The sequence below is a fragment of the Pan paniscus genome, chromosome 10, assembly GCF_029289425.2.
Source record: "Pan paniscus chromosome 10, NHGRI_mPanPan1-v2.0_pri, whole genome shotgun sequence".
Taxonomy (NCBI): Eukaryota; Metazoa; Chordata; class Mammalia; order Primates; family Hominidae; genus Pan; species Pan paniscus.
In genome coordinates this window covers 23,986,888-23,999,191 of record NC_073259.2, presented here as the reverse complement: position 1 = coordinate 23,999,191, position 12,304 = coordinate 23,986,888, and the positions used below count along the sequence as shown (strand labels likewise).

General features: G+C 35.7%; 1 protein-coding gene across 1 annotated transcript in view; it reads right to left on the bottom strand.

Annotated features, from left to right (window-relative positions):
- Positions 1–12,304, bottom strand: part of PIK3C2G (phosphatidylinositol-4-phosphate 3-kinase catalytic subunit type 2 gamma) — a 385,996-nt gene that overhangs the window by 89,480 nt on the left and 284,212 nt on the right. The window lies entirely within an intron of this gene.

The window sequence follows — 12,304 nt, the reverse complement described above, 5'->3', positions numbered from 1 at the left end:
TAGGGACATTTAAAAACTTGGCATTTTAGCATATATAATTCAAGCAACACAGGAAAATATAAAGTAAAATGTGAAAGGTTCCCTTTTTCTTTTCTCCACAGGAGGCCAGTGCTCCTCCCCAGAAATAACCACTGTAAGCAGTTTGACATCATTCTTTTTTGAACTTTCTCTATATATTTGTGCAAACACAGAGACATGCAAACATACAGACATGCAGACACATAGACACACACATTGTCCTTATTCCTATTGTATGCCAGGTACTATTCTGGTGATGGGATTTAGCAATGAACAGAAGAGATGGAAGTTTTTCGCCCTTTTAGAGTTTGTATAATCTAAAATTCTGATGGTAATTAATCAAGTAAAAATATAGAATTTGATAAAGTAATATGTACTATAAAAGAAAATAGGAAATAAGGAGAGGAAGTATGGGGGTAGATAATAGTTTTACAATTTTAAATAGGATGCCCACTGAAAAGTGCTCATCTCACTGAAAGATGAGCTGAATGATTTGACAAAGACCTTAACTTGCCATGAAAGTAGGCCATGGGAATTCTGATGAAATGCATTATAGGCAGAAGCAACAGCTAGTCCACAAGCTCAGAGGTAGATGAATGACTAGAGTGTTTAATGAGCAGCAAGAGGACAGCAGTGTGGCTGACACAAAGTCAGTAGAGAAAGAAGGGAATCAAAGACCTAAAGGGCACAATTACATAAGAACTTTGACTTTGTTTGAGATGAGAGTTAGAGAAGAATCACAATCGTATGTAATGTTGCAATCTGTTTTTGTTAACTTAATAATATATTTTACAGGGAAAAATTAATAGTAACTGGTACATAGTAAGTGATCCAAAAATATTTGTTGAATGACTGAACAATCTTTCTAATTCAGAACATAGCATTAAATCATATTTTTAAATGGCTATATGGTTTCTCCAAATAGGGATAAACAATGTTTAATGTAACAATTTTTTAAATTGCAAAGACATTTTTTTCTTTACTGTTTAACTTTGTCCAAAACCAAGGGTCTGTATATACACAAGCCTGTTTCTGGCCTCCTCATTTTGTTGCATTTATCTCTTTGTCTATCTGTGTGTCAGTATTACACTATCCTAAATAGCTGGAACTTTATAGTACATCTTGAAATCCAGAAGAACGATTATTTTACCTCATTTTCTTTAGGGGGCTCTTCACTATTCTAGGCCCTTTGGCCTCCTAAATATATTTTAGAATTAGCTTATCAAGTTCACCCACACACAAAACCAATAGGTAAGGATTTTGAATGTACTGTATGTAAATTAGAAATCAATTTGGAGAATATTAACATCTCTGTAGTATTAAGACATTCAGTTCACGAATGTGGTATATTGTTCTATTTAGTTTGGTCTTGCATATTTTTTGTTGGAGTTATTCTTTGGTTTGGCATATTTTGTATGGCATAAATGCTATCTTGTACTAACTTTTAATTCATATTTGATAATATATGAGTAGATCTTTAACTCTTATTAATTCTAACAACATATGCATATTCTTTTAAAATTTGTATGTACACAGTCATGTAACCTGCAAATAATGGTAGTGGCTGTTTTTGTCACTCTGCACTGCTAAGAAATTTCCACTTCAATATTAAATGGAAGTGGTGATAGCAACCATTTTTGGTGTGTTCCTGATTACAAAGGAAAAACTTTCATTGTTTACTGTTAAGCGTAATGTTTTCTGTAGGTTTTTAGCTATACGTTAATGACATTCTTTTCTATTTCTATTTTTTTCCTAAATGAATGGTTCTACATTTTATTAACTACATTTTCTGTATCTATTTAGGTGATCATATATTTTCTTTTTAGTTTTTAAAGTACTGAGTCTTAAATGTTTACTTTGTAACCACTTATTTTACTAAATTCTTGTTATTTTGATTTGTTTGTGTGTGTGTGTGTTAATTCTCTGGGATTGTATTAATTATTGTATTATTCACTTGAAAAAAACCTTCATAACAAAGTTTAATTAGAGAGTTTTATTATCAATATAGAAGATACTATCTTTTCCCCACCATTAATAAGAATGCTTATCATTTTTAACTTTTGAAAGTATGATGCTTATCTAAGCTTGGATCTGTTCTGAGTGTACTAAAACTTTCCAGGAGGAATGGATGTTGAATGTAATCCAGTATGACTTTTCTGGGTTGGCATCTATCAAAGTGATCATGCAATGCCTTCTTTACAACTAATCTGCCATGTCCTCAATGTTAAAAATGTACTTCAATTATGTTTAATAATTTTCCCTTCAATTTCATAAAGATTCAAGGCCATTTATCTTGTTCTGGTCTTAAACTTTTTTGAATAAATTCCAAATTTTTCCACTATTATACATCAATTTAGGCCAAAACTTGCTAAGAAAGTTAAAATATGACTCTGATCCCATTATTCATCCCAGTGTTCACCATTTCTAAAGATGTTGTTTGCACTTATGAATTTATAGGTGCACAGTGCAGTACAAAACATTATTTCTTCATCAGCACTTTAAAGACATGAGGATAATAGTAGGAGTATAATATTAATCATGATTTATGGAGACTCTACCATTCATTCATTGAACATTGATCCAACAAACATTTACTGAACACATTTTATTTGCTGGAGTGAAAAGCTTTAGGGTGACAGCATGTACTCACTTCTCATGAAGATATCAGTTTTAAGTTTTGTGAATCATAAATTTTAAGTTTTGATGAACTCACCCTCACAAAAATCTCAACTATGCCCATACCTTATTCTTACATTGCCCAACAGTTAGGATGTAAGAAGTCTGAAGATGAAGGGTGAGACTTTATGGTCAGCCCATGGTTTGGGGGCAGACTTTCACTCAAATCCATCTCCTATCTCTCAGGTGTCAGACTTAACGGGTCAGACAAAACAGTGCTGTTAACTGTAATTGGACTTGGGACTGGGGCTCTGAGTGTAGTCGGTTTCAGGCCTTTGTGAGGATCTGATTTATCCAAGTAATAGCTCCCTGATTTATTTTGTTTAATGGCAGCATTAGCAGGATTATGCTTTGGATTATCCTTATATTACAGGAATAAAGCAGCAGCTGGGAGGATTTTAGCTCTTAAGTTTCCTAAGGGACGTCTCCAAGCAGTCTTGATAAACACTTTTAACTCTCCCTTGCTAGGCACTATTCTATGTGCTGGGAGGTAAAGAAGAGAAACCAAATTTCTGCCCTGAGGAAGTATATATCCCTTGGCAGGTAGTACACTAAATGCTTCATGTTAATCTTTTCATCTTAGAGAAGAGCAGTCCAATTATTTCAGCAATAGATAAGAAAATGACCAGGAGAAGTTAAATGCATACCAAAGGTGACATCAACTAAGAAGTAGTAGCTGAAGAATTCTACTCATGTTTATATGATTCCTTAGTCTTTGCTCTCACTGTGGATTTTAAAAAGCAAACAATAATTCAATTTTGTCTTTCAGAGAAAAATAAGCCAATAACTTGTGGAATTCTCAGGTGGATCAAAGGTACTAAGACAATGAACCTTTGATTTTTACATAGAAATAACCCTTAGGTAAAAAAAATGTAACATATCTCTAGCTGCCAAGGAATATAGTCTAAAGGGACTTATAATAAGCATAAAATTTCTTAAGCCTTAGGTCCTATCTTAAAAAATGTGTATACATTGTATTCTACTTCATAATATATGCAATTTTTATACAAAATAAATATTTTAATTGCTTATCATCAGAAACAATTGCTTCTAACAGGTTTCTTAGCACTGTGTGTGTGAATGGGCAATTGAGTCTATCAGTCTCAGAAAACTGAGTTGAATCCAGAGCTCTGATCTTCTGTGTCAGGTTCAGCATCTAGGCAGATTATTTTTTCTCAAATTAAATATAAATTCACATTTATGTTGATATGTGACTACAAATGGCAAACATTTTTCGCTGCTTTATGAGCTACATCAGACTAAGCATTGAGGAGAGATGACTACGATGCCATTGGCAGTTGAACAAAGGTTCTTAGGCAACACCTGATGGAGATTTCTATGACAGCGTATTTCAATTTACAGTTTAAATTGTTCATATATTTGGCAGTTGGATAGAATAACTGTTTCAATGGTCCGTCTCTTTAATAGTCACAGGAAAATATTTCTCATAAGGCTTCTGTGAAGGAATTTGCATGAGAACATTCTTTATTTTACCACTGATACTGTAAGTTCATAATATATAAATACAGGAAGAGTTGCAAGTGACTGACTCCCCATGAACAAATTTCTTCATCTAAATCTCAAACTTCATTTCATTGCAGTATTCTGGCATGTGCAAGAAACACATTACTTTGCTTTTTGTATTGAAGTTACTGACTGAGTGTCCAGCTTTACAAGTCACTCTGAATCACTCAAGGGGAACAATGAATTAATAAAACTTTGTCATAGTTTCTTTTATTGCATAAAGAAAATCAGTAGTTCGGCATTGAATTTGTAATCTCTGAAATATATGACTAGTGCTTTCTTTTACTTAAGCTTATGAGTGTGCTTTCGGATAATTCCTATTTTACTACAAATTCATACTGCACTTAAGTATTCAAACACATATTGTTTAAGCAAAAAAATTTACTATTCCTAAATGAGCTCAGTGACAATCATTGCTAATGTATTCTGGGTACATGATAAAACAATTCATTTCTATGCACTTTTATTCTTAAAAATTCAAAATTGCACACATGGAAAAAGCACATGATGATTTTGGTTGCACATGTATGTAATGTGTAGGTACACATTTGACTCCAAACTTTAAAGTTTATATTCTAATCCTTTAAACAACATAAGATACTAAAAAGGATATGTCATATTAATCCTTGGGGCTTTGATAGCATGGTATGCCAATTTGAGAAACATAGCTATAAGCATGTAGATGTTTTTCTTATGATGGTCTTTCAACTAATCTGAAGACACTAAAGTTAAAGAACATTTATATTTATCTGACAGTCAGGACATTAAGAGTTCCATATGCAGAACTTTTTTCCATATGATTTGGCATAGTTGTGTCCTGGAAAGAGCACTCATTATGCAAGGAATAAACCTTGTTCTAATCTGTACTCACTAGGTCTACCCATGATCTCAAGAAAGTCATTGTTGAACAATTTTAGGATATTCAACTGTTGCATCTATAAAATGTAGTTGGTGACTCATGCCAGTGATCTCAAGAAAGTTATTGTTGAATGACTTCAGGAGACTCAATTGCTGTATTTATAAAACATAACTGATTGCTAAGCCATGTCATTTCCCAGGATCATTGATAGGATGAAATTAGATAAAGTAGGAAAAGTCTTTGGAAATTAAATAGTATTAAGCAAATATTATTTCAGAAAATGTACTACCAATGAGTAAAGAAATAAATGCATATGAGTCTAAAAGGTAGCAAACTATACAAAGAGGGATACAAGAGAAAATGAATGTATAAATTTATTGTTCAAAGGAAACTGACTTGTGGTGCTCTCTTGAACTCCTACAAGAGAGATATTAGGTAAGGATAAGACCAAGCAGCATCTTTAGTGTTTATTTTCTTTCTTCTCCCCATCCCCTTTTCCTGCTTTACAGTTTAGATATGGCTTAAAGACTAACAAACTTAAAGGTCTTTGTTGTTTTCCAAGTTGAGGTTTCAAGCCTTCAGAATTCATGCTACAAGTTCAGCTAGTCTTACGTAAATGTCATCACAGGCACCAAACTGCATTCAAACAAGAGTTTTAGGCTCTGTGGACTTGGCTGGGAGTGGATCATTATTTTACCTTTTTAGATAGATGCCTTATGAAATTGACCAAATCAGAACAAACTGAATCAAGGAACCAGGGAAGGGTTGATGGGCTAGTCTTACTATGAATAAAGTGATATGCCAGTGAAATGATATCCCGGTTTTCATTTCCCACTCCCAAAGCCATTTTATTTTATTAATGATATTAAAAGGAAGTTGTATGCAAAGCAAAAAAAATAAATCTTAACATGCAACAGTAAAGAAAAATCAATAGTGATAAATGGTGCTAATAAAAATCTTTAAAATGTGAAAAATACGTTTTAAAATAGTAAACGATTGTAGCCTAATTGCTTGTTAAATCACTGGTATATAGTAATTGTATGCAATGCGTAGGGTCAGAAATACCAATGGGGATTAACAGGTACACAGTGCTGTTGTGCATAAAACAGCTGTTGGGAAACAGCGCCATCTGGACTATTCATCTTTTTTCAGTAATGATTTTTGGTACTCTTGGTGGGTACATTAAACTTTTCAAATGCTTTTAACCTTTAGACTGATAGTCTCCTGAAGAGTTTACAATATCTTTTTTCAAAGCTTAATAGCTAAGGTGTATCCTGACTTGGAATTTAGGCAATTTAGGCAAATTCTCAGTTTAATTCATATAATTCAAAAACAGTATTTCCCCTACTGCAGAAATTTAGAACAGCAAGCACACTATCAAACATCATAATGAATGTGACTGGGCCGTGCAACTTAGGAAGTACAGATATTATAAGTGGTTATATCTGCGGTTAAAAATAGTTTATAAAGCTAATTTAGTGCAGGTTTGTTATTATAACTAAAAATAATGGGAGACTTTCACAATGAGAGGAGAAATTTCTACTTGTTTTAATTCACATTTTCCTTTGAATCTGCTTTCTTATTTAGGAAAAGCTGGACTTCTCGACTGTTATTTTCTCTTGGTTCTGTGTCCCCATCTCCCCTTGGTAGTGTGTATTTCTGTAGGTATCAATTGTTAAGCTAAGAGAAAGGAAAACATTGGCTCTTATTTGTGGAATTATAACCACAGTTTGCATCACAGTAAAAAAAATAAGAAAATTTAATGATAAAAGTATACAAGGATTTGCATTTCCATCTCATGTGCTATTTCTCAGTTTTGAAGAGAAATAAGATATAAAATCATTGAACTATGTTTTAAGACATTTGAGCATAAAGAGTCTTGTCTCACACCCTAGCCGTGAGAAATAAATGAGGAATGAGGGGAACAAAGATTTTCTGAAATTGAGTCTGCAAATGCTCAGTGGTGCAGGGACTCTGGCTCCTGTGTCTATGATGTGGAGGCCAGGTGCACTCTCTGGATGCCATCCACATTTCCAACGGCTTCAAAGTTGTACCTGTTGGATGGTCACTGTGCCTATTCTGCCTAATGGCCCCTCCTAAGACTTCCCTTACAGCTCAAAGTTCACAGAAGAAGCTCTAGGCTATTTTTCTGTGAAAGGGTGGCCTATGATAAGAATACGGCTGGGCAATGAAATCCACTGTGGCTTCACATGAAGGAACTTGTCCAATAAGGACAAAGGCAACTAGTTAAGTCAAAGAGTTTGCCTCTCTCTGGAATTTACACTGGGGAATATTGGGCAATGAGCAGGGAACAATAGAATATGCTAAGCAGAGGTAAACAGCGTAGAAGGCCTGTGTGTTTCCACTAGAAACTAGCCAAGCCCTATTGGTTTCTGGGATTTGTTAGCTTACAGTTTGACTCCATGTAGAGCCTTTAATCTAAGGCTACCAGACGGGGTTCTTTTGCTGTCAAAATAGCTCATGATTGCAAACAATTTGTCTTGTTGTTTTGTTTTGGGCTTTGTTTTTTGAAGTGTGGGGTTGTGTTTTGCTTGAAGCTGGCTTCAGTTTTAGCTGACGAGCAGATCATATACTTACTAAATGAGAACCTATATGGCAGGCCAAGTGGAATATCTGAGCATACATGAAAAATGTCCTCTCACTCTCTTGGAGGAGAAAATGGATAGAATGAAAAGCACTATCTGTATGTGGGAGGGGAGGTAGGCAGGGAAGTTTATGCTTAATGATCCCAGTCGGGTCTGTGAAATAGGTTAGCTCTTGATGAGGACAGCTAACCCGAGGTTTGAGAGTGATTGAAATTTCTGAAATAACCCTTTTGGACAACATTTTAATGGATGGCTGCCTTTATTGCCTAGCAGTGGTCTCTGCAGAGATATTACATGAGAGTATCAATTTGCAGTGGACTGTGTCATGATACTTTCTTGATTCTATTCAACAGCACTCAGCTGTAAGGGGAGTGGAAGAGAGTGAGGGAAACAGAGAGTAGTTGATGATGATGTGAAAAGCATTTGTGGCCAGCAAACCAATTTTACTCCCCATTTTCCCTCTAAATACCATTAATTGTACAGGATTTTTAATTCCACACAGTATGCAGCATCGCCTGAAACTCTTAGGATCAGCTCTTGACCTAGAATGGATATGTCCAAGAGTGAGGAAAAATCTTGGGTTGTTCATAAATAGAGTACATTCTCCAAGAGGCAGGAAAAAGCTGTTTATTTCCTTCAAGTCTCAAATAGGGTCAAGAGGGGCAGCCTCTTAGTGCTAATATTGTAGTTAGGACCAGGGCACTTAAAGTAGCCACGTATGTTATGTCTCAGATGGCCTGGTCTTGGCTCAGGATCCCAATCTGTGAGCCTGGTGGAGAAGGGAGAAGGGGTTTTCTTGTCTTACTTTTGTCTGTAACTTAGTAGTTGTATCACAATAAACAGTGGCATAAAATACTTCTAGCCTATCAGAACAAAGAAATAAAAAGAACAAGGAGTTTAAATATAGAGGGGCTCATATTATATGTATATAATATACTTTTATCAATTATCTATCTATGAATTAATGCCACTCATTGAAGCACGAAGACACCAATGATGGATCTATGACAAACCATTTTTTTTTTGGTGAATTATGTGCAACGAGGTCTGCATTTAGTCTCCCTAAGTTTTAAAATCCATGTGATATCAGAGAACACAGCACAAAATAGCAATATTATTTACACAAAGTAAACAAGTCTACATTATTTTTAACAGTTATTTGAGTCATGGGTATCCTGTTATTTAGAGTTCCATTAAAGTTGTTTTTAATTATCCCAGGCTGCTTTCATAAATTCACTCTATTCATTGTTTAAGGATTTCCAAACAACATAATACATAATTTGTTTCAGAAATTTATAATATACAAATGATAGATCTCAGGAAATATTTCTAAATGGTAGTTACAGTTACAATTAATGGAGGCTGCTGGCCCCTCTGTAAGAGACTGTTCATAGTGCTAGATGGGATGTGTGATAGAAAAGATCCTCAGTGCTTGATGTATATATGCTGAGCAAGAAACACAGAGAAATTGAACAGATATGCTACTTGCACATTAAATCATGTCTAAAAATAAAGGTATGTAATTGAGACTTTAAGATTAAAAAATATGACTGAGATGGGCTCTTGGAAGTTAGGGGATAGTGAGCCTCATGGGATATTTCTCTGAGAAGAAAAAAAAGTAGAGAGAGGCTCATGGCATTGTGGAATGGGCCACAAAAGGAAAAGGAAGGAAGGTGACTTCCAGGAAGTCAGCTGCCAAGTTACCCTTTAGGGGTCTCTCAGGGCAGCAAAGCAGATCTGGAACCAAATATCCAGGGGACTCCTGGTGGTAGCATAGAGATAGCAGTTCCAGGAAGGAACTTCTGTTCTCTGCTGATGCTTGAGGTATTCCGGATAAAAGGATTAGTGCCTGAGAAAGGCTGGAGAATATATCTTTGTTCAACTTCAGCCAACGCAGGCTCTGAAAAACCTTGAGAAGACTGTGGTCTGAATTACAAAGCAGCACATTCCTGAGAGCCCACATATGGAAGAGGTGATTTTGAGCATAGAGAACGTTCTCTGGTAAATTATTTAACTTCCTTGGGGTCTCAATTCACTAGTATAAAAATGTAGATAAAGATATTAATACCTCATAGGATTGTTATGACAATTAAATACATTACTGTAAGAAAAGCACTTAGAACAGGGCTTGACACACAAGAAGCACTGCATTAAGTTGTAGTTATTATTATATGCTTTTTATATACTTGATATTTGATGTTTAAATTGCATTTTCTGTTAAATAGGGCTTGTTTCATATTCAGATATTCTTAGAATTGGGAATACATTGCCTGCTTTACTTGGGAGAAATTGATGTAACTCATCAATATATTAATTAAACTGATATACAAGACAGTATGTAATTCAATAATAAATTAAGGACAGCACAAAAGATGGCATGTTCGAGAGAATTATAGAAGAAAAGATTGGGAAGTACTGGAATGATCAGATAAGGTTTCATGGATGAGGTACTAGCTGTCCAGAATATCAAGGGATGGGTGGGATTAAAAGTTAGATCAGAATCTTCCTGTATTCCAGAAATTTTATGATTCCATTGGAGCGTTTCTAGTGAGGCTAGCAATGCGAGTTAAACAGACAATGCAGGAATGAATGTACATGGAGAGAATGGCCTATCCAGAAAAGGATTCATGTGGAATAATGGAGACAGGGGGCAGGTAGTTGGATAAATCTTGACAAAGACAATCAGATTATAAGGTCCTAGGAAGTGAGAGACAGGAGATGGCACACCAAGGAAAATTATTGAACTGAGAAATGATGTGTCCTAGTTTCCATAATTTGATGCCTTTTAAGGCTTCAATGGAGAACAAGTTCTTTATTCCAAAGTCATAGAAAGAAGTTTAATTAACAGAACATACCACATAACATTGGTAAGTGGGAAGATTGGCCTGGCAGAGGTATGTAGGCAGGATCACAAGGTCCGCCTCACTGCCATGAGGTTCTAGCTTCAGATCTACTTCCACATTAGTTCATGTCCTCTTGAATGGGAAGGGGAGATAGGTCACCGTAGGCAAGATCACTGATATCCAAGATTATGCTCTTTACAGATCTCAGTGTGTTCCATGAAGTAGAGGGATAGGGAGAGATGGAATTCTGGCAGATGAATAAAGCCTATTTACATTTCTCTTTTGGCCAGGGCCTGAAAGAACTTTTTTCATCCAAATACATATATGGCATTTCCTTTTTCAGGAGGGACTAATAGTAAGCTACAGCACTATAATTGTTCTGCCCACACAATGACACATCTTGAACACAGGCCTTGCAGTCCAACTTTGCATTCCTTTTCTCTACCTTCCCTAGCTTTCTCCACGCTCCTCCTTTGTCTTCCCACCCAGCCCCACTGACATGTCAATCATTGTGTCTGCCATGCTGCAGCCATTTTAAAGAAAAGAATCCTACTCAGATCCTCTCCTAAAGGGATACCCTGAAGAGGCTATTTTTGGTACCATGTAAACCCACCTGCATGGGATGGAGTTTTGTACTCGGGTTAACCAGTCAGAGGGGAAGGAGTAAGTTCCCGCTGATGTGGTCCCTGGAGCTGCCTTCAGTTCTGAAGGACCTTCCAGACTCTGTGACGCTGCCCTTCTGTTCTTCCTGAGGCTTTCCCTGGGTTTTCTCATGCAAGGCACCCATCCCCATTAGTTGAGATAACTGTAGAGTTCCTGATCCTTGAAATAAAGGGTCTAAAATACCTCCCCAAGTCTTCAAGCTAATGTCTTTGGCCACAGTCGAACATCAATTACTTGGGATTTTGTTAGTAGATGTAAACAAATGCTTCTTTCAGAGGTCATTGTACTATTAAAGGGCATTTTTCAAGACTAAGACAACCTGCTGGACTCCCTTAAGGGATCTCTAATGAACTAGATAGCAAGAAGGCAGGGTTTTTGTTTGTTTGTTTTGTTTTGTTTTGTTTTGTTTTGCAACAACTCTTCCTGGAGTTCCATAATCATATCATATAATTTCCAATATTGAGTACTGGAAAAACCCAGGACTAGAGGGACCAGACACTGTTTCTTGCTACTTCTACTAATTGTGGGCAAGACAATTCTCTGTATCTCAGTTTTCTCACTTGAATGTCTATTGTCAGAATAAATAAACTATAAAGGCTCTTCCAGCTGTAATATTTTGTGATTCTGTCACATTGCCTCTTTTCAACAACAAGGGCAGCACACCCATTCAAGTTCATGAAACAGAAATCCCTGAGCCAAGTGAAATTCCCCAAGTGTACGACATCCCCATGAAGCCGCACTGCCACCATTGGAGTGGGAAGCAATTTCTTGCTGTATATTCTGGAAGGGTGAAAGAAAAAGTAAAACCTGGAAGAGGTTTTATTATAATCATGATTTTCTTTAAAGCATACATTCCACTTAAAAGAATATAATCTCTGTTTATAAATTTTCAGTGGAAAATATTAGAACAATTAAAAATTAGACTCAAGACCACAATTAAGGGTTACAGGAAAGAAAGAATGCAGTTTTTCTCTCCTGTTTGTAGGAAAATAATTACTGCTAACATTTATTGAGCACCTAAAATTTGCCAGGAATTATATATCCATTTAAAAAGAAAAATTCAAAAAGATCTTATAAAATGTACTGTCCTTTTGACCAGATTTGGGGTCTGATAT